Below are 22,444 nucleotides of genomic sequence, written 5' to 3' on the forward strand. Positions count from 1 at the left end.
TTAAAAAATTTAAATCATCACGAAATATGCTAAAAATTTGTGTCACCAACTAACGATCAGATCTCTTGTACGATTTAGGATCAATCCTTCTGATGATCAAACGAAAATCGGACAGATTTCGAAACATTTTTCCGATCTGGGATGCAATAAAATGAAGTTCCACTTCATATTTGAGTTCAATTCCTAGCTAAGAATCTCCCAGTCAAGATGAGTTTTTGAACCAAGGTCTCTTGAGCCAATGTGGTGGAAAGAGAGGTGATAAAAAAAAATATTCCAAAGACAGTTTTTCAAAACAAAATATATGAAAGAAAACTGCAACACTTTATCAATAAATTAAATGTTTTCAACGTTTTTTCTATAAGTAAAATAGGTAATTTTTATATAAAAAGTGTATTTTCAATCATTCAAATCTCTACTAGTTCCGCCGATTTCCCCGCTTATTTCAAATAGAAATGGTTCCGCTTATCATCAAAAATAGTCACAAAAAAGGAGGTGTTGCGAAAATGTGCACTTTTTGATGTATGAGTCTTCCAAAATTGCCAATAAAATACACTAAATGCTTTCTATAGAGCTTCAGCAACTTCTAAACCCATCATAATGTATGAGACAATTGTAGATCAAGGCTTGTTACAACTTTGTTCCAAAGACAGCGAACCATTTTATCCAATCTACAACATTTCAGGTTCAAAAAACCTGTTTTTTAAGATATTTTTTTTTACTTTGATTGTAACTCCTCAGGATGATGTGATAGGACTTTGACATATTCAACAAACTTATGTATTTTGATCAGATAAACAACTTTGTCGAAGACATCAAAGCCCGAATTTGAAAAACAAAAAAGTTAGCATTTTAATCTCGCTATTGGTGGACCCCTCGGCAAAAATTTTTATATTAGAATATGCTCCATGCAAGGATTGAAAAACTCATTCATACGAGCGACGGAACCTGCATCGCTCCGATTTTTGCTCATAAGAATGTCGTGGAACGCGAATGAGGTGTGAGCGAGAATCTCCTGTTCTCACGAATCAATCCCGACCAAAACGAAAACACGAACAAGGTTCCTGATTCCTTTTTATTTTGCTTCCCTCTTCGCGCACAAAGTTGAGCATCAACCCGACGATTGGGTAGCAGCGAGCTGGTTCGTGAAAATTTTTACTAACCCGCTCATGAGCCGTGTTAGTAATGATATTATTTCTTCCCGTGGAAAAATCTTCGTCCCTTTGCGAAGCTTGAGCTTAAAAAACACTAACAGCAACAATACTGACGCCAAGCCGTGTTGGCTTTCAACAGCGTTGGCCAACAGGAATTGAAAAAAAAGAAGAACAGTGTGCATACGGTCGGTAGAGTCAATCCATGTTAGTGATGTTATTATTCTTTTCAGGCAAATACGCCGAGCCAAAAGAATACATTTCCTTCGTGCTAGTGGTGTTATTATTGCTTCCTTCGGAAGAATGTGCGTCACTTTTTGAAGCTACAAGCTTGAGGGAACATCAATAACATCAACAGCAACAGTGTACACTTATGTAGGGCAAGCCAATCTTCAAACGATCGGTGCCCGGATGGTACGGTACGGAGCCGAAAGATTCCTTTTTTTTTTTTTTCTTTTGAACTGACGTACTTACTCCTCTAAACAAACAGCAAGTTTGGTATCTAAATTTTCACGAAGCAAATACGAGTCTCTCGTGATCCCGTTGCTCAGACTCGCTCATGAATATTTTGTAAAACGAGCAACAAAGAAACTGCCATCGTAGAATCGTTTGTGTTGCTATTCGTGATTGTATTGAACACAAACGAATAGCGAGCCGGCGGCGAAGCATTCTCATGTGCGTTTCGATGAGTGAGCGATTTTTATAGTCCTTGGCTCCATGTAAAACTGAACAATGTTGTTGAAGACATCAAATGGCTATCTCTTCGACCCTGAGCGCTATTAATTTCGTACAGCTAGATTGATGTTCTGCACCACTGTGCAGTGGTTACGAGGCGGTTCAAGAGCGAAAATGGAAGACAAAAGTTTTGGATCAGAAAGTCTGCATCGAAGCTATAGATATGTGCAAATGCTGATCAGCTTACGAAAATGTGCGATGTGAGACATGACTATCCCAGAAGAAGTATACCCAAGTGGTGGCGACGACTGCGTGCTAGCTGCCTAAAAGCCAGGCGGCGAGAGATTCCGTTTATCGAGCACCCAGGGTTGCATTCAAGCAAGCTATTTGGACAAACTAAGAGAACTGTGACAGAGCGTAGATGGCAACCAAGCACTAGCGAGATTCGGTGGCCCGAGGTCACCGACCAAAAAGTGTCCGGAAAAATTGAAGGAGATCGTTGCGCATCTTTTCCCACAGCTTGGCCCGACACAGTGGCGTCATGCACACAGCTCACGGCATCGAGCCAGTAAAGAACGAGGAACTTGTGGCCGTCACGTAGAAACTTGCTTGGAATAAGGTCCCAGGCCCGGATGGAATCCCAAATTCAGGCAGGACTGACCAATCCAGATACTTTAAGAGTGGAGTTACAAAAGTGCTTCGAAGAGGGACCTTTCACCGATCTGTGGAAAACTGCCAAGCTGGTTCTTCTACCGAATCCATGAAAACTCCCAGGGCATCCGTCACCCTCGGTAAACTACTAGAGAGGATGATATACAACAGACTAACTGTCTGTACAGAAGGTGAAAGTGGACTGTAGAACAGACAGTTCGGTTTTCGGCAAGAGAGATCCACAGTGGACAAAATCCGAATGCATGGTGACAGAGTACGCGAAACGGGCTTATCAAAAAAAGAGGACAGGTGTTCGTCATGTCGCCATTGTGATGATCGACGAGGAAAACGCCTTCAACAACGCCAGCTGGGAAGCTATTGCCAAAGCGTTCTCAATACCCTCTGTACCAGTTTTTTTTTGAAAATCATGTCTTGACCTACGAAACTTAAATCGGGTTACGATCTACTGCACTAACAGCGGGTGCTCCACAGGGTTCCTGTACTCTGAAATGCCATGTATAATGACGATATCGTGCTAAAGACCACCGGCGAAACAATCGAGAAGTTAGAAGACCTTGCAGCGATGGAAAGATGGAAGAAGTCAAGCTCCAGATAGCCCACAATAAAACCAATGCACTACTCGTGACCAACAAAAAAGTCGTGCCGCACATGCAGATTACTGTCGGAAGACACACCACGTCTTCGAAACAGCAGCTGAAATCGACAATCGTTCAAGTTTTGGTGCGCATGTCAAATACCGTTGTGATAGTGCGCCGAAAGTTCATCGACTCATTGGCGTGGATTATTCCGAGCTGCCATGGTCCAAAGAGTAGCAAGAGACGTCTCCTTGCAAACGTAGCACTATCTAAACTACGATACGGAGGCGCGGCGTGGAGTTCTTCCCTAGAGGAAGAGCGCAACAGATCAAAGTACACATCGACTGATAGCCATGCGAGTCTGCTGTGCTTACAGGACCCTTTCAACAGATGCAGCTTTTGTCAAAGCGAGCATGATTCCTGTCGACATCACTCTGGCAGAAGATGAAGAGTGTTGCGTAGCAAGAGCAGTTAGAGAAGTGCGTAAAGCTCAACGAGCAGCGTCAATGCTCAAGAGGCAGGAGCAATGGGACGCATCGAGCAACGCAAGATGGAGATCCAGCGGCTTTCAGACTGGATAAATCGGAAGTATAGCGAGGTCAACGTTTACCTGACACAGTTCCATTCGGGTCATGGGTTGTTACGTAGTGGATATTTACCTGTTTAATCTCAATAGTCGCGAATATTACTACTAGCACTTTTGCGCCATCTGCGAATGCAGATGTGCTAGCAGCCAAGATACTTTGCCCGGACTCTTACCCCAGGGGGGGACAATTTGTTTTCGCGCTCTACAGAGGGAAGAAGCAAACTGGCAATATCGTTGGGAATATAGGTCGGCTCTTTGAAAACCAATGCAAGCGCATTTCAATCCCAAAGATCTCAAAGGATTCAATAAAGTACAACGACTTACCAACGAATTGCCAACTACGTCTTCCGGGTGTCCAAACATAGGCCGTCGGATTGCCTCTTCAGTCAGACAGAGGTTAGTTTTGATTCACCACACTTCCGTCGACTTCCGATACTATTACGAAGGCTATCGATTTTCAACTCGCAATGTACTACGGGGACAATTCCAAATCACGGCGATTTTCTACTTCCGTTACAACTCTATATAGCTACGACTCTTTAGCAACGTCCGACTCATAAAAAGGTTCCAGGGATAGAGAGCTGGCTCATGTCATGCCAGCTTTCAGGAAAACTTTTCCCACCGCCCTTCTTCTGAGGTTTTCCTCAAACCCAATGCCCAGACAATGCAAAAAAGACGCGCGAGTAGTTTAAGCATTTTTTTTTGGTGGTCGTAGTCGACCATCCCTTAGTTAGCCATTGCGCTTTAAGGACGCCCTCTCGATCTTAGGTCAAGAAGCGTCGCTTACACTGAGTAAATCTAGATCTTCAAAGAGTTTCCCTAAAATTACTAACGATATTGCCAATAAGCTTCGGGAGCATTTGTTGCCACGCAACAGGGTGCCTTAGGCAATACTTTCATCGGTTTAAGCTCATCAGCTCGCCATATTGCCCGACATGCATAGATACGGAGGAATCGGCAAAACATGCAATCTTTGTCTGCCCCAGGTTCATATCAAGGCGTGGACAACTTCTAACCTTGAACGCTGCGAATGTTGTGAATGAAATGTGCGCGACGTACTTTCATGGCGTTGTATAATTGACGAAATTCCGCAGATGATTTGCGATCTGATACGGATCAGTAAACCAAACTTGACAAGCAAGTAAGGTCTGGGGCCTCGTATTCCTACGATCTTTCTGTACCATTCTGAAGATGGCGAAGAAGAAAAAAGAAAAAAAGGGTAGATTTATAAGTGCAAGGGCACAGCCCACCTCTTGATGTCTTGATTATATAGGGTCATACCAAGGGGCACATCAGGAAAACGAATCCCAAGGTGGTTGTAGTGGGACGACCCACTCACGACAGGAGAAACACTCGGCTGTTATAATTTGAAGTAAAACAAGAACTTTACGAATTTCTGATTTCTAACTTCCTGGCTAACTTTATAAAAATCTATCTACTTTCCTTTTTTTTTTTATTTTTACGTTTTAGCTTTACCTTTTTTCACTTTATTTAATGAGAACTACAAATCAAAACATTTAATTGCTACTCAAGAATCATGATTTGGAAAAATCTCCCATAAAATTGAAAATTCCGGAAATTTAGGAAAGAATTACAAATTATTAATATAAAAATTGATGATTTCTGACCAGAGATGTTAAAATCGCGAGTCTACATACTCGCACTTTGCCCTTCTTTGCAGAACGATTTTATTTCGTTAAACTCAATCTGCAATGATGCTATCTAAAGTTCAACTCGGAAAGCATCAGGAAGTAAGCTTCGGGTAAACTCGGCAGGAGTAAACAGCAATCGGAGGGGAAACATCAGCGAAGCAAACGAACAGTTCTGCGAATTCAAAAAAAAATCGTTTTCGTTCGGCAGCCGAACACATCAATCGGACAACGCATGGGGGCGTGGCTTAAATTGATAGATACAAGGGAACGGGAAACAAGCAAGAGAAGGGTGCGAGGAATGTTAACTCGGTCCGTCGGGCAACGATCGCTCGTGAGCATTCGTGTACGGTAAGCTTCGTTCTGTTGTTTCGTTGGTATGATTTTATTCCTGCGAGGCATGGAAAACATCAATTCGGAAATGTTCTCTTCGTTTTGTGTGCAATCGCGTCATGATTGGAACGAAGATAAAATCAATCTGCACACAACAAGTTAAACTCGGAAAAAATCAGCCGAATGATTCTTTCCGAAGCGAGTCTACACACCGCTGTTTCTGACACAGATTTTGTGACAAAAAATTAATAGAAATCTGTTTAACTAGTTTTATATTTCCCTTGGCTAGAAGACGATTGTTTATGGGAAAATTAAAGTAGATTGAAATTTTTGCTCATGAGAAATTATCGAAGTAAATTGGAACTTCTGACAAAGAGATAGACACTTCTGTTCATCAAATTCAAACTATTAGCTTTATGAACTAAGAACTGGATTGCATCATCTGATTCATTTTGATCGAATTAAAGCCTTACATCAGATTGAGACTGCTGACAAATGAATTGAGACTTCTGCTGGCAAAAAATCAAATACTTTCATTAAAGTTGCTTTAGAACTGGACGCCTAAAACTTAAAATATTTTCTCCAGTTTTGATTGAAACTTCCGTCTATGAGGAATGGTTAAAGTGAATTCTTAATTCTGACAAAACAGATTTAAACCTCTCCTTATGAAACTTGAACTAAGAACGCTGTTAATAGGTCAAATTTAGTGATTATGATTAAATTTTCCGTAGAATTCAGACTACTAACGGAAAATGTTGAAACGGATTGAGACTTCTGCTGGCATAATTCTGTAAAGTGCGTCAGTATGTTAATGCAAAAATCAACACCCAAATCAAATGCAACCTTCCGCGGCAAGAATGTTATATTTCCTATAATGAATAACGAAGCAAAATTGAGACTTTCTCTCACGAAGTTCGAAATGAGACTTCTGCTCACGAACTTTCTCAGTAGGCTGGATTGAAACTTCTGCTTATGAGAAATCCTTTAAGTGGATTGAAACTTTTCACAAATTGAATTAGGAAAACTGCAATTGTTAGAATGAACAATAGACTTTGTTGATAGGTAAGAATAAAAATAAAATTCCTTTTGCAGGTAGAAATATGTGAAAAAAGTAAAGAGAGAGCTGTCTATGATAAAACTTTCTTTGGATTGAGACTATCCAGTTAAGGACTGTTGACAAAATCAAATTAAGACTTCTGCAGCCATACAATCTGAAAGAGATCCTATGTTTTGAATAACTGCAAAAAAAAGTGCTAGATAAAATCTCTGACTACGAAAAAAGTGATAAATTTTTATATAAATGACAAGATTGAAATTTTCTATTAGGAAATTTTAACTGAGACTTCTGTTTACGTTTACTTTCGTAGTAGTTAAAAAATTCTTTCTATGATGGTACATCTTTTTTAGTAATCTTGTAAAAAAAATTGTACAAGTAAGTTGAGACTCTCACTGATTGAACATTGTTAGAAAATTCCTAAAACTCGATTGAATTTTAATCTTACATCTGAGTCTTAATTAAGGTTCAAGTAGATTTCGATAGATTCGTAAAAAATATATTTTCCTGAATTTGATAACTGTCTTTAACCAATTTAACTTACTTGGAATCTGTGTCCAGGTATAAGGACAAAACATGAAGAGGTTAAAAATTCAGATCAGTCCACTTTCCACTTTTTTTCTCACGAAGTTCACACTGATTAGGTCGCCGACCTGTGCTAAATTGCTAGTCCTCGCGAGTCGAGTCCCAGCACAATGTCGTGCAGTTTCAATTTTCCTCTAACTAATCCGACCAATCCCGACAGCAAGGCTAATCTAGATCACCTGCCTTCAACAACAACAACAAGCAACCTTCGAAGGTGATTAACGTTGTGGCAAAAACTCAAATCAGGCATCATATCTCGGAACACCTGTCCGTCGTTCAAGAGAGCTTGTCCTCCGAATCGTAGGTTGCTATTTTCGTGTCCGGATAAAAGTAAAAACCACCCCGGCTGAGCTGAGCTTGAGCTAAGCTTAAACGGACTTGAAATGGGCCATAAATCTTAGCGGCCCTTTTCTACCAAAGTATTTTGAGATCACTGGAGCACACCTCCCTGTCCTAATAATAGGAATGGAGAGAAGCAAAACACACAAAAATATCAACGGAACAACTCAACCCAACCTTACCCAACAGGAGGGTTCATTGATCCGATTGACCTACTGGCTGACTGAGTGAATGACGACGATGATCTGCTAGAATGTTGATTCCATTAAAACGGCAACAGAGAAAAAAAGTGCATTGGAGGGTTCCCACCCATTGCCCTTACAAAAGTGAGGTTAGCTCGCTATCTATTTAGTACAATCAGTGCACGTTTCGGTTGATGTTAGTTGCAGTTTGAAGGTTGGGTTGGGACTTGCGGTTTCCATTGATTTCGCGCCAAAATGCATTCCATTTGCAAGCTATTTTTGCTCAAATCGAACGTAGTACGAACGAGCCCTTCAGAAACGAGCTTCTTTGGGTTTGGTCCGTTCATTGACTTAACGAACCTGCTGCTGAGAACGGTTCTCACGATCCAATGATTCAACGGTAGAAAAGTTGTTTAGAACAACAACAACCCCGGATAGCCTTGAAGTTCAGAATAATTCTATATGGAAAAAATATTACAGTGTGTCGCTATTGAAAAATTCATTTTCGCACACTTCTATATCAAGATGTCAAGAATTGACTCCGATCCATTTTTTTTTAAAGAAAAAAAATTAAAATTAGAACTTTTATTTGTTTTTTTTTTAAAATGGTTTCAAACTAATTAAACAGCAACATTAATACGGAAAAAAAATTTAGAAGAGTTGAAAACCTATGGGTCTAAGGCTACTGCCGTAGGGAACTTAATTTTAAAATTAAAATTGAAAGTCTAATTCAACAATCTCAGCTCAGGAATCCCATAAAAAAAATCGATCATACCAAACCTCGAACTGGACCGACAGTTTTGACAAATTGTTGTTCTAATTGCATATCCTATAATTACAACCGATTGACCATAAATCATTAATCCAGGTCCGAGTCCCACCCAAGATTTGGACCTCAAAAAGGGCTGGACTACATACATCGTTCGCGATTTATCCCGATCGACACACATATGTTTTCCATAAACACACAAACGGAACGGTAGAGGTGTAACGATTCCGATAAATACGAAATCCACCTCGAGGTAGCAAATCAAACAAACACGCGCGGAACCCTGCATCTGAATATCGTCACTTGCCAGCTGTACAGGTACCACTTGTCGTGAATTTGCCGCCAATCTAGCGAAGCAAAGTAGAAAAAAACGGAGCTCCCAAACAGCCACCGGCTCAAAAACCACAGCAATGCTATTGGAGTGCTGTATCGAGAAGAAATTCCCTGGCTGCATTTGAAACCGATCGTGTTAGAACGGTTCATTATTTCATTAAAGTTCAGTTCAGTTTCAGTTCAATTTCAGTTCAGTTTCAGTTCAGTTTCAGTTCAGTTGCAGTTCAGTTTCAGTTCAGTTTCAGTTCAGTTTCAGTTCAGTTTCAGTAACAGCGCCGATGTGGTCTAGTGGATAGGCTGGCGCGAGTCTGGTATTGGTACGCCAGGCGTACTGGGTTCGATTCCCGGTATCGGCAAGAAAAACTTTTGGGTTCGAATCCCATATGCGGGCCGACAGGTAAGATGTGTTTCATTATATAACTGACTATATAATTGGAATGTTCAATCAGTTGCCAGCTGGCCAGGTATATACACGGATGCCGGAATACCTGTAAGTAAACTAGCCCACCTGATTGATTCGTTCTTCCAAAATATACCTACATCAACACACGCAATACATTCTCCACATAACAGTTCATACGAAGCCATGGGGTCCGGGTATGGTGGCGCGCTGCATTAGAGATTTGTCGAACCTAATAATCTAAGGAATGTATGTGAACCCATACTTTGGCAGAAACTGCGGTGAATCCGTGCACCCATGGTGGATTACCAACATAGTTTCAGTTCAGTTTCAGTTCAGTTTCAGTTCAGTTTCAGTTCAGTTTCAGTTCAGTTTCAGTTCAGTTTCAGTTCAGTTTCAGTTCAGTTTCAGTTCAGTTTCAGTTCAGTTTCAGTTCAGTTTCAGTTCAGTTTCAGTTCAGTTTCAGTTCAGTTTCAGTTCAGTTTCAGTTCAGTTTCAGTTCAGTTTCAGTTCAGTTTCAGTTCAGTTTCAGTTCAGTTTCAGTTCAGTTTCAGTTCAGTTTCAGTTCAGTTTCAGTTCAGTTTCAGTTCAGTTTCAGTTCAGTTTCAGTTCAGTTTCAGTTCAGTTTCAGTTCAGTTTCAGTTCAGTTTCAGTTCAGTTTCAGTTCAGTTTCAGTTCAGTTTCAGTTCAGTTTCAGTTCAGTTTCAGTTCAGTTTCAGTTCAGTTTCAGTTCAGTTTCAGTTCAGTTTTAGTTCAGTTTCAGTTCAGTTTCAGTTCAGTTTCAGTTCAGTTTCAGTTCAGTTTCAGTTCAGTTTCAGTTCAGTTTCAGTTCAGTTTCAGTTCAGTTTCAGTTCAGTTTCAGTTCAGTTTCAGTTCAGTTTCAGTTCAGTTTCAGTTCAGTTTCAGTTCAGTTTCAGTTCAGTTTCAGTTCAGTTTCAGTTCAGTTTCAGTTCAGTTTCAGTTCAGTTTCAGTTCAGTTTCAGTTCAGTTTCAGTTCAGTTTCAGTTCAGTTTCAGTTCAGTTTCAGTTCAGTTTCAGTTCAGTTTCAGTTCAGTTTCAGTTCAGTTTCAGTTCAGTTTCAGTTCAGTTTCAGTTCAGTTTCAGTTCAGTTTCAGTTCAGTTTCAGTTCAGTTTCAGTTCAGTTTCAGTTCAGTTTCAGTTCAGTTTCAGTTCAGTTTCAGTTCAGTTTCAGTTCAGTTTCAGTTCAGTTTCAGTTCAGTTTCAGTTTCAGTTCAGTTTCAGTTCTACTCTACTCTCGTTTCTACTTTACTCTCGACTCTACACTACTCTACTCTCGACTCAATTCTACTCTACTCTCGACTCAATTCTACTCTACTCTACTCTACTCTCCACTCAATTCTACTCTACTTTACTCTCGACTCAATTCTACTCTACTCTACTCTCGACTCTACTCTACTCCAACTCTACTCTACTCTACTCCAACTCTACTCTACTCTCGACTCTACTCTACTCTCGACTCTACTCTACTCTCGATTCTACTCTACTCTCGACTCTACTCTACTCTCGACTCTACTCTACTCTCGACTCTACTTTACTCTCGACTCTACTCTCCTCGACTCTACTCTCCTCGACTCTACTCTCCTCGACTCTACTCTACTCTACTCTCGATTCCTCTCTACTCTCTACTCTTCTCCACTTTCGACTCTACTCAACTCTCGATTCTACTCTACTCTCGACTCTACTCAAGTCTCGACTCTACTCTACTTTCGACTCTCCTCTACTCTACTGTCGACTCTACTCTCGAGGGTAGAGACACCCTTCTCGACCCTTCTCGATTCTTCTCAATCCTTTTTGACACTTCTCTACCCTTCTTGACCCTTCTCTACCTTTCTCCTGTTTTCTTCCCTTCTTGACCCTTCTCGATTCTACTCTGAAATGTAGTGTGATTGAAGGAAAATATTTATATTAATTGAGAAAGAATCCAGACAATGAACCCTTCCAGTTGAGCTTCCACTTGTGCCTGCGCTGCATTTAAGGGCACACCACTCCTCTAATAGGAGTTTTTTTCTTGTTTAAAGGCTGTACCATTCTCAGGCGTATTTTTTTGTGTGTAGGAGATCGATTCACGTTTAACCGTTTTTTTTTTTCTTCTAAGGTTCGCCTTCGGCTTTCCTCTCAATGTGATGCACTTAATTGGACTTGGACCGATTATTGCCCTCAGCTCGAAAAAGGTTTCGGAAGAAAATTATACATCTTATGGCAAATGAGTATACATAGGGAAAAGTAAACAAGGTTCGGGCGATTGATGGCAAAACTTGCGAAAGGATTTACAAAAAAAACTTTCAATAACCTACACGGCCTCTGTATGTTCGAGTTTGGCTTTTTGTAGTTTTAGAGAATCACGATTGAAAAGGTTTTTTTTTAACATTTTCTCTGCTGAGATGACTTAGACGTTGAGTCGAGGATCATGATTCATAATTGCTTCAGCAAGATGATTGATGCCTCATGTAGAGGGTTAGGAATGTCAAGAAAATCATCGTGAAAAATATATGCATCGTTTTATACGCATTGTTTTTTGATGACAAAAATAACAAAACTAATAAAATCACAGAATACACGGAAATGACAAAAAAATCACAAAAATGCCAAATGACAAAAAATGTCAAATATAACGAAAATACCAAAAGATAAAAGACGACGAAACGACAAAAAATGAAAAAAATCACAAAAAATGACAAAAATGACAGAAATGATCAAAATGACAAAAATACAAAAGTGAGGAAATAACTAAAATGACGAAAATGGAAAAAAAATAAAAAAAAGATCAATTTGCCGTTTTTGTCCCTTTTGATGTTTTTGTTATTTGTATAATTTTGTAATTTTTGACATTTTGTTATTTTCATCATTTTTGATTTTTTTTTTGTCATATTTGTCATTTTTGTGTCAATTTTTCATCATTTTTATTTTTTGTCATTCTATTAGTTTTTATATTTTATTAATCTTGTCATTCTTGTCTTTTTGTTACTTTTTTTTAGTTTTTGTTACTTTTGTAATTGTTATACATTTGGTCAATTTTGTAATTCTTGTCAGTTATGTCATAGACATATGTACACCAACAAACATAAAATCGCGCTAGAAATGATAGATTAAGTTGTTAATAATGTTTATGCGAATCGCAATTCCTACCAAAAAAGTAAACGATCGTAAAAATGGTCACTTAAAGTCGGTATAAATCGGATACGAAAAAAATAACTTTTTCAACATGTTGAAATAAAAAAAAAACTCTTTGCGTAAAAAAAAGCGAGGCTAAGGCTCAAAATCAGTAGCCTCACACGAAGAGTCTTGAGCAAAACATTGGGTAGAAGGGAAGGCGAGAAACCACCCCTCTAACCGTTCAATTTTTATGCTGCCAGCATACGCAAACCGTACGATTTGGCTTCCAACATTAGCGTTCATTCATCAATGGAAGGAAAAAGCACAACTTGTGTCGGAGAGCCAGATTTGGTCCGATAATTTCGGCTGCGGCTTGAATGGATGGCAATCAGTTCTCGAATATTGAAACAATCTGTGAACACTGTTTTTTGTTGAAGGTATTTCCATATGAGCTCACAGGAAAAAAGATTGTCATGGCCCCTAATAATATCAAAAATGAGATCTCAAGCAACGTTTGTCGTTTGATTTTCTTAATTTTTTTTCTTTAGCCAGCCTCCTGTCTTCAAATTACTCGCTCATTTGCCATTTAACGTAAGGCCTATTTAGCGGTAGATTTATTGCTTCGGGGCGCCACCAATCCAATCGGCGGACCAATCAGTCAGTCAATTGCTGATTCAATTCATCGATTTGGCGGAGCCGACGACTTGGCTTTTGTTTGAATGAATCATGCCGCGATTTATTATGTTTGTCCTCTGCTGTTGATTTCAACGCTCGGTCGACCGATTGAGCTTTAGTAAGAGCCACTTGAATTTATTACTACCTGCTCTTAAAAAGTACGCTTTCGTGAAGTTCAAAATTTAACGAAGGTATTCAAGTTTTTGAAAATACACAAACGCTTGCTTTGATCCGTTACACACTTCAACTTTAAAAGTCGAGTAATTTTGATACTTGTAACTCAGTTGAAGTTTGATCATTTGCATGGTTTAAGGCTATGTTGGTTTTCCGGTTCAAACTTGACGTTCAATAACGATGCTTCACACGACCCTGGCTTGGCGAATTACGCGCCGAAAATAGCACTGTAAACAAACCGCGAAGTAACCTTTACAGCTGGCTCATCAATCTTCCTCAAAATTACCACAACAGCAGCGATTTTCGTTGTTTCAGATTCTTCGAAACAACCAAAACCAAAACAATTGACAATGCAGTTCACATTCCCGAAGCCTTCATCCGGCTGACACAGCTGACAGCAGCCGAGGGGTCCACTTATTTATGTTTGTCACTGCACTGCTACAACACTGGCATTATGGTGACAATTTTTTTAACCTTCTTCGTTTAACTATTTACTCAACTTTGGCAGCTTCTTCGCAGTTTGAGATTAGGGAGGAGTTTCCATCTTTGATTAGCACATTTCTGTCAAATGCGTCACGGTCGCCAATTGTGGGAGCTATTAATGGAAGTTTCCACCCATGCACCCCCCATAAATCCACTTCACAGTTACACTAACGATTGTATCATCTCAAAGGATTTTTCACAACATCTTTTTCAAGAGCCTAGTTTTGTATCTTCTTAAAACACCGGAACGCAGAACCGAAAAAACACATGTTCTCATTCAGATTTCCCGCGCGAAACTACAAAGCAACAACAACAGTTGCTCAGAATGGTAACCGATTCTCGCAAAACAAAAAATCAAACCCACAAGCAACAAACCGATGCGTGCCTTACGATTTGCCTTCAATAGGGGGCTTCACGCTTGCGAATTTACTTCGACACCACCCTTAAAATCTTACATTCCTCAATTGCCTATTGACGAAAATTTGTCAAATTTGTCAAATTTGTAAAAAAAATAAAAAATACGAAAATGTCAAAAACAACTTTATAATCTCAAAAATATCAAAACTGTTGAAAATGACCGAAATTTTAAAAATGTCTATAATTTAAAAAAAAAACCATGATTCTTGAAAAATTACATATAATTTAAAAAAATCCTTAAGATGTCAAAAATGTTGAAAATATCAAAAGTTTTACACTTTTTTTTAAAATGACAATAATATTAAACGTGTAATTTTTTTTAATGTCCTAAATTCCAAATATTTCAAGTCTTAAAAAAACTAGAAAAATCACCAACTAATATAACTGTAACATTTTCCGAAATTCCAAAAAAAATAGGCAAAGTGTATCAACTATAATCCATTTAAGACGGATTATAAAAAAAAACCTTGTTGAATGCATTTATAATTGTTTAACCGATCATTCATTATTGCTTTTTTTGTATGATCGGCATGAAACGTGGTAGAATAGTGTGTTTTATGTTATCGTTATAATGGGGTGAATAGGAAAATAGCTCTAACCTAAGGTAGCCAGAATATTTTCTGTACGGCCGCAAAAATCCGAGCATTTGATTTAAAAATTCTCAATCAATCATCGGGCAATATCCGGGAAAATGATCAAGAAACAAAAATCTTGAAAAAAATTTTTTATCAAAATTTATCAGCACATTTTGAATTGTATTTAAGGCTTTCAAAACACCTTTCATGATTATTTTTATACAACTTGCCAAAAAAATTTCATTGTGGACGGATAAATAAAAAAATAACAACATAATTTGTGTTTTTGAGTTTGGTTTGAGAATGAGCATACACCCGGGCAAAATCCGGGCATTTCTAATGAAATTTGGCAACCAAGCCGGACCGGACTTTTCTCAAATTTAATATCAAATATCCGGGCAAACTCAGATAAAACTGGGCTTTAAAATAAGGTTGCCAAAAATTTTCCTGCACGTATCCGGGTCGGGCCATTCCGGGCTATTTGAACAGGAAACCTGGCAAAATCCGGACAGATGATTTCACAATTTTCATCTCAAAAACTGGGCAACATTCGGGAAAATTTGGGCAAAAACACAAGAATTATTCAATAAAAATCAGAAAGAAAACACTAAAACAATATTCGATCACGAGAATTAAAACAAAGTTTTTCAAATGAGTTTTTTGTATCATTTTGCTAAAAAAGCGAAAAAATCCGGGAAAAATCCGGGTATTGTGCATCAAAATCAGGGCAAATGGGCAGGGCCTTTTTGTTTTGTACCTACTAAATATCCGGGCAAGTCTGGATAAAACCGGGCTATCTGGTAAGTTTTCTCTAATCGGAACTTAAATTTAAAAAAATTTACTAAAGCGAGAAGAAGATCTATAGCAATCCCAAAATATTCAAGAAAATTAAATTTACACTTTGTTGTCTTAAAAATTTTTTAAATACATTTATATGAAAATTCATTAAATTTAATACCACTCAAAAAGTGTTATTTGGAAGTACTGTAAATAGCGATGTGCCATATCTTAAGGTATAGTTTGGCAAACGGCGAGAAAAACCACCTTTTCACCCCACTCGGAGGGTGAACAAAAACAGCTGTTAGAAAATTGATGATAAAATTTTTGCTACTTATTTGTAATAACTTACTCGGTCTACATAATACACCTTTTTAAGCGTGATGATAAAGCTAAATTTGAAAGCAACATGTTATACGAAAACCATTGTCCTAATCCACCTACTTTAAGGTTTATGTATTTCTTATCTTGAAAACATAAAAATTCATCTCCCCACCGCTCACACTCATCGCTAAACCTTCTCTTGATTCCAAATTTGTGGTCTTCGTTTGGGCACAGTCATACACAGACTTTTTTCCAATTTTCTCTGATGATTTTTATCTCAAACACCTGGCATCCCTTTACCCCATTTTTGTAAACACTTCAGCCAGCTGTCAAAACTTATTTCAATATGGCTGAACGTGCTAGACCACCATACTTATGTCATCACATCATCGTTTTGACATTCATGTCTAAATTTTCAACAAAAATCAAAATTCCTATGAATACCAAACATGACAAAAAAGTATAATATGGCAAAAATGAAAAAAAACAAAATTTAAAAAAAGAAAAAAGACATTTTAAAAATTATGCCAAAAATGTCAAAAAATTGAAATGTGTCAATATGATGAAAATTTCAGTAATGAATAATTTTGAAATAAATAAAAGATATTAATTGCAAAATATCGAAATTTTAAAAAAAAAATTTTCAAGAATTTCAAAGGTAAAAAACTACATTTAATCAAAATGCTAAAATATCATGAATGTCAAACCATGCAAAATATATATAATAAAAAAAACCAAAAAAATATCGAATATGACTATTATTATTAAATGTAAAAAAAAAATGATGTTAACACATGAAAGCTTAAATAAATTAAAATAAACTGATGCTAAATCTGAATAAAAACTCAATTATCACAATGACACAAAGTAATTAAAAAAAAGTAAAACATAAAAATAACCGAAATGATTCTTTTATAATACAACATTGATAAAAATATAATTTATTATTAATCTTTTCTGTTTTTTAAATTTATGTTATTTTTGTACAATTTTTGTGTCAATTCTTTATGTTCTTTTTTGTACAATTTTTGTGTCATTTCTTTGTTATAGTGTGAGCTATGGCCGAAAATGTCAAGCAAATTTGTCTTCTCTAAATTCAAAACTCACTTGTTGTTAAATACTAAGAATCTATACTCGAAATACATGCTGCAAATTATATTGTGAATAACTTTTGATTGCGTTGATGGGATTTAATTAAATATTCAGCAAAGTTAGCTTGTGTTGTATTGTTTACGTATGTTATATTTGGTGGCAATCTGTCAGCGCCTAGATTTTCAAAAACGGATAAGTGCGGAAAATATCTAGTTAGCTTAGGCTGTAATCAATCCGTGTAATCATTTCATGCTGTGGTTCCAGATTTGATTTTCATAATTGAAATTCGTTGCCTGTGATCGAATTTTGGATCCTGTACCCAGTTTATTATTCTTGATTTGCAATTCGGATCATCATTGGGACAAAACATTGATACGAATCTTGGTTTCGCATTTAAAATTAAAATTCAATTCTCATTTTATGTTCGAAACTTATCATTTCGGAATATGAAAAGATAATATTTAAAATTACAAACCATTTTTAAGATTTCGATTTGAAAATTTTTACCCAGAATTCAAGCTTGAAAAAGTTCCACAGTGACGATCCCAAATGGAAATATCAGAAATAGTTTCATAAATCGGAGTTTTCATTCAGATTCAGATTCAAATAAATAATTGAAGAACGAATTCATCCTGAAACCCCAGAATTCAACTTACGATTTGATCCCAGTTTTGATTGATTTTTTATTTATTTTGGAATTACATTTAATTCAAGTGAGATTTTCGAAGTTGTTTTCGTCTGTGTGAGTTTCATCTGCCTCTCGTAAGGTTTATATTTGAGTTTCATCATATTTGAGAATGAATTCCTGTTGTTTTAGACAGCTGAGTTTTATTGTTTTCGCCGTTAGTTAAGTTTAGCTTTAAATTTGATCATAGCAATCTGATGTTTAAAATGAATACATAGATACAATAGCTACAGACAGTGCCAGGAAGACCAATCAGTATCTCTATAGCTTCAATATCAATCCGCCAGGTAACTCAAAGAGCAAGAAAGTTGAATTAGAACCTTACCTACAATTTCCAACAGTTCACGTGGTTTGGAATGTTATTGGAGTGCAAGTATAGCAAGTAGATTGAGATACACAGGTAAGTTACATGATTCTTTTACTTCCTTTTACTTCCTCAAATCTGAAACAAATTGTAAAATGGACTAACGAGGCGTGTTTGGTTTTCCTTGAAGGAATTTATTAACGCCACCGCCATCACAAACGACAAATTTATATTAGAATAAAAATTCTCTCTCTCTATTATAGATTTCGTATGATTTTGCAACTTATTCAAATATTTTCAGTTGGTTTTTTTTATTAATTCCTTTTCAAGTTTTGTCATTTTTACTTACTTAAGCCCACTTATGTTTGATGTTCATCTGATTTGAGTTAGATTTCCGCCTGATTTTGTTCTGATTTCAAGCGGCTTTTGTCTGATATTTGTCGTGATTTCTTCTGAGTTAATCTTTTTCTTCCATAGATTTCTGATTTATTTTTTTCTAAGTTTTTCCTGATTTAAATTGATTTTTTGTAAATTTTTCATTGAGTTTGTTTCATTTTCGTATAGCTAGGATTAGATTCTGATTTTGTTCCATTTTTCTTTTGATTTAATTATTTTTTATTATTGATTGTTCAATAATCCGGGTTTGCCCAGATATTAAATCCAAATTTGGGAACAGTTCGGCCCAGCCCGGTTGCCTGAATTTCATTGAAAAATGCCGGAATTTTGCCTGGACTTATTTACTTTATTTGGCAAATCAAAAAAAAAAACAACTTGTGCTGTAATTTTTTTATTCATGTCTCCAAACGATTTAACAAGTTTTATAAAAATAATCATAAACATTTTTTCGGAAGCCTAAAATACGATTTAAAATCTGTTGAAGAGTTTGGATGAAAACAAAAATTTCCAATTTTTTTTTTATTCCTTTTTGTAGGGCAAGTTTTGGGATTAGAAAAAATTTGCCCGGATTTATGGTCGTCAATTTTCAAATCAAATGCCCGAATTTCGCCAGGTTTGTATATAAAATTGCCTGGACTTGTCCGGCCCGGATATGTTCTGAAAAAATTCTGGCAACCTTAATTTACGTCAGTGTTTTTATTTAACTTTTCTGATGTTTGTCTGATTTGAATACATATTTTGTCCAATTTTGAAACTGTGACACAGAGATGGATCGTGACTCAAAAATTCAATCACTGAAGCTGATTTTCATGTGGACAAATGAATCCAACTGTGTAAGTTGAAATTTCTGATTTGATGAGTATTGATGTTGAAAAACATGCGAAAAAAAATCTCCTGTTCTCCCATCTTGCACCTCTCCGGGCCCATTTAATACATTTCTGCTACAGGAGCCAACCTGGCGTATGAAAGTTATACTGGTCGAGTATCAAAGTCTATCGAAACGAAGGGCATTGTTCTCTCATGTGATCATCGTCATTTCTCGATGTTTGCAAATCTTGCCGTGCTAAAAATGTCCAAATATGAGTCCAACTACCGTAAGATGAAATGATGGGAATAGAAATAGACAACGAAAAATCATGATGATCACATGGGAGAACAATTCCTTCCTCTATGGGCATCTTTGACACTCGACCAGTATAACTTTCATACGCCAGGTCGTCTCCTGTAGTAGAATGTTTGTTTGTTTGTTTGTTTGTTGTTGAATTATAGAGACTTTAATGTAGAATGTTAATACATGGGCTCCGGAGAGGAGCCCTCATATTTTTCCTAGAATTCTGGTTTAATCAATCCTAATTTCTCATGTCTTATTTAACTTTTTTCCAATTTTGTTAGCCAAATTTCGATTTAAATAAATGTAGGAGCTATGAATTCAGATTTTGACGAAAACTGTTTTCAATTTTCAGAACCCCTATTAAGTACCCGTAAATGAACCAATTCCTATGCTACTCCGTCGTCGTAGTCTTCGCCCCGTTCAGGGCGCCGTCGTTATTTGTACCTTTTTGTTTTTTTTTTGTTTCGAACCATTGAAAAAAAAATCGTGAATTCGTGAGAGCAGTTTTCTGCGCAACGATCCCTCGAGACTGCGCTGATGTTTGCTGATGGCATTTTCGAACCAGCAAAACCAACCCAACCTAATCCTCTTTTTCCACCACTCCCTGAATGGAACCTTCAGCTATTAGCTAAAGACGGGGAGGTTTGCGGGTGAAGTGTCCCTCATCCGCAGAAAAACTGTATCACAACACTACACTTCTTGATGGAAAGCCCGCCAGTTCAATGATCACCTCTGTGTGTGTGTTTTTTTTAGTTTTTTCCCGTCTTCACCCAACAAACGTACATACATAGTTTCTTCATCTCCCTAGGAGAGCTTCGAGGCGCTGAACCACAAAATTAAAGGCAAAAATAAGCTAGCAAGATAATTTGCACCCTACATAAGCCACCATCGACTGATCAGCAAGCAGCCATCGGATCCCAGCAGCGGGCGTGAGTTGTTTTGCATATTCACAACAAACATATGCCAGCAGCAGCCGAAAACGGCAGCAGCAGTAGTGCGGAAAAATGCATAATGCACCCCCAGCAGCAACGCGCACCTTTTCTAGAACTTCGGTTCTGCTTTCGGTAAAACATAAACAGCAGCTTTGTGTGCCTTGGAGCATTTGGTTCAGTAGAACGAGTCGAATTCTAGAATAAAAACTCTTCCTACTATTTTCTGGAACGTCTAAAAAAGGTCCTTCTAGCCGGATTGTAGAAAGAAAAAACTGTTAACATTATACACGTTGGCGATCAATTGCACTGGGGTGGCAATAGATGTATGGTAAAAATTTCATGGTCTTATTTTGTAAACCGCCATATACATTTTGTAGATTGGCCCCAAAGAACTGGCCTGTGGAAAAATTCAGCTTAGTTGGAATTGATATAGGGGTGCATCAAAACGCTCAAAGTTTCGGTTTTTCCTTCAAAAATCACCAAAGGGAGACAGAAGAAAATAGAAAAAATCGGAATTTTAATTTTGATGCCAAATGACTTAAAAAAAACATTAAACGTCGAAATCTGGTGTTATCTCGAAAAAAAAAATTTGGAGAAAATCGAGTTCTAAATTTTGAAATGCACGTAAGGGGGAAAAGAAAAAAATTCTGAAAATCGAAGTTTTAATTTTGAAACCAAACGACTAAAAAAGCATGAAAGCATGCCTTATTCTCAAATCAACACGCCTCACGATCTGTATCACGTGGATAGAAACAAACAAGAAACCCTATTTCACCGGCACTGCTCTCTGCACTGGTTAAATGAAAATCACACCACCTCCCCTAGTTTTCCTCAAAAAGGGAGGTAAATTTTCTCAAACCCCAACAAAAATAACAACTTTAAGTTTAGTAAGTAATCTTTGACGAACCGCTGATGACCACTTGCTCGCGCGAAGTCTCCTGGGCATGGACGGACAACCCAGACAGCGACGGATGTTGCAGCAGGTATCTACTACTTAAAATCGAAAGACTTAAACGACCGACCGACCGGGAGGGCCAAGAAATCCGAGCGCGAAACTCCGCCAATTGACCGACGAACGAAAAGGTAGAATTACTTCTGACTGACTGACAACCGCCTCGGAGTTGGACGAATCTGAATGGATCGGTGCTTTGATTTTGCCTATGCGCCTTTCCATTCAGTAGTCGAGAAGTTGAGTTGTTGTAGCAAAAGCTTAACGGCGCAATTTGCTGACGGACGGTAGAGGTAAGAGGAGCACTTACAATGATGGGGTTGCCCCATTATGAACAAAAAAAATTCAAATTCGTGTTTTGTAAATTTTTTTTTTAGTTTGTGGCATTTAGTGGATGTTTAAATCGAATCAATATCTTTATAAGAATCTTTTTGTAGTAAGTTTTCATATTTTCTCGCTTAATCTCACGCAATCTTAAAAAAATTGCAAAATTTTTGAAAAAGTTTTAAGAATTTTAATTTATAAAAATAAACTATTATTTTTTCATAAATTTCATAAATTTTTTTGAAATTACTATAAAATACTTAAAACTTTATTTATTCCCTTCTTTCGGTTTTTTGAAAATTTTGAGGGGGGGAGGGGAGGGTGACAAAAGAATAAATTGATATTTGTTCCAGTCTAATTCAAATCTATTTATATTATTCCTTTTTTACATATCTACTAAACAGGTTTTTTCAAATGCATATTATTTCAAATTTTTACAGTTAAGAAAAATATTTATGTTTTCAACTTTTTTTCTAAGATTTTTACATTACAATTCCTATCACTTTTACTATTTTTTTCTTATTCTAGTTTTAAATTGTTCAGCTTTTCTATTTTCATTTTAATTTAATATAAAGCTCAAAGTATTTTTTTTATTTTTGTTTGTCATGCTTTTCTTTTCTTTCAGGTTTTTCAGAGTTCTATAACTTTTTTGCTATTTTGATTATTTTTATTTTTATTTTTTATTTATTTTTTTTTCATTTTATTTTTTTTTCATTTTATTTTTTTTTATTTTCTTTTAATTTTTTTTTATTTTTTTTAATTTTTTTTTAAATTTTTTTCAATTTTTTTTAATTTTTTTTCATTTTTTTTTT

At 36.9% G+C, this 22,444-nt stretch overlaps 1 protein-coding gene across 3 annotated transcripts in view; it reads right to left on the minus strand.

Annotated features, from left to right (window-relative positions):
* LOC129756785 (uncharacterized) overlaps positions 1-22,444 on the minus strand; it is a 252,514-nt gene that overhangs the window by 166,323 nt on the left and 63,747 nt on the right. The window lies entirely within an intron of this gene.

Source organism: Uranotaenia lowii, chromosome 1 (genome assembly GCF_029784155.1).
Source record: "Uranotaenia lowii strain MFRU-FL chromosome 1, ASM2978415v1, whole genome shotgun sequence".
In the NCBI taxonomy this organism is placed as follows: domain Eukaryota; kingdom Metazoa; phylum Arthropoda; class Insecta; order Diptera; family Culicidae; genus Uranotaenia; species Uranotaenia lowii.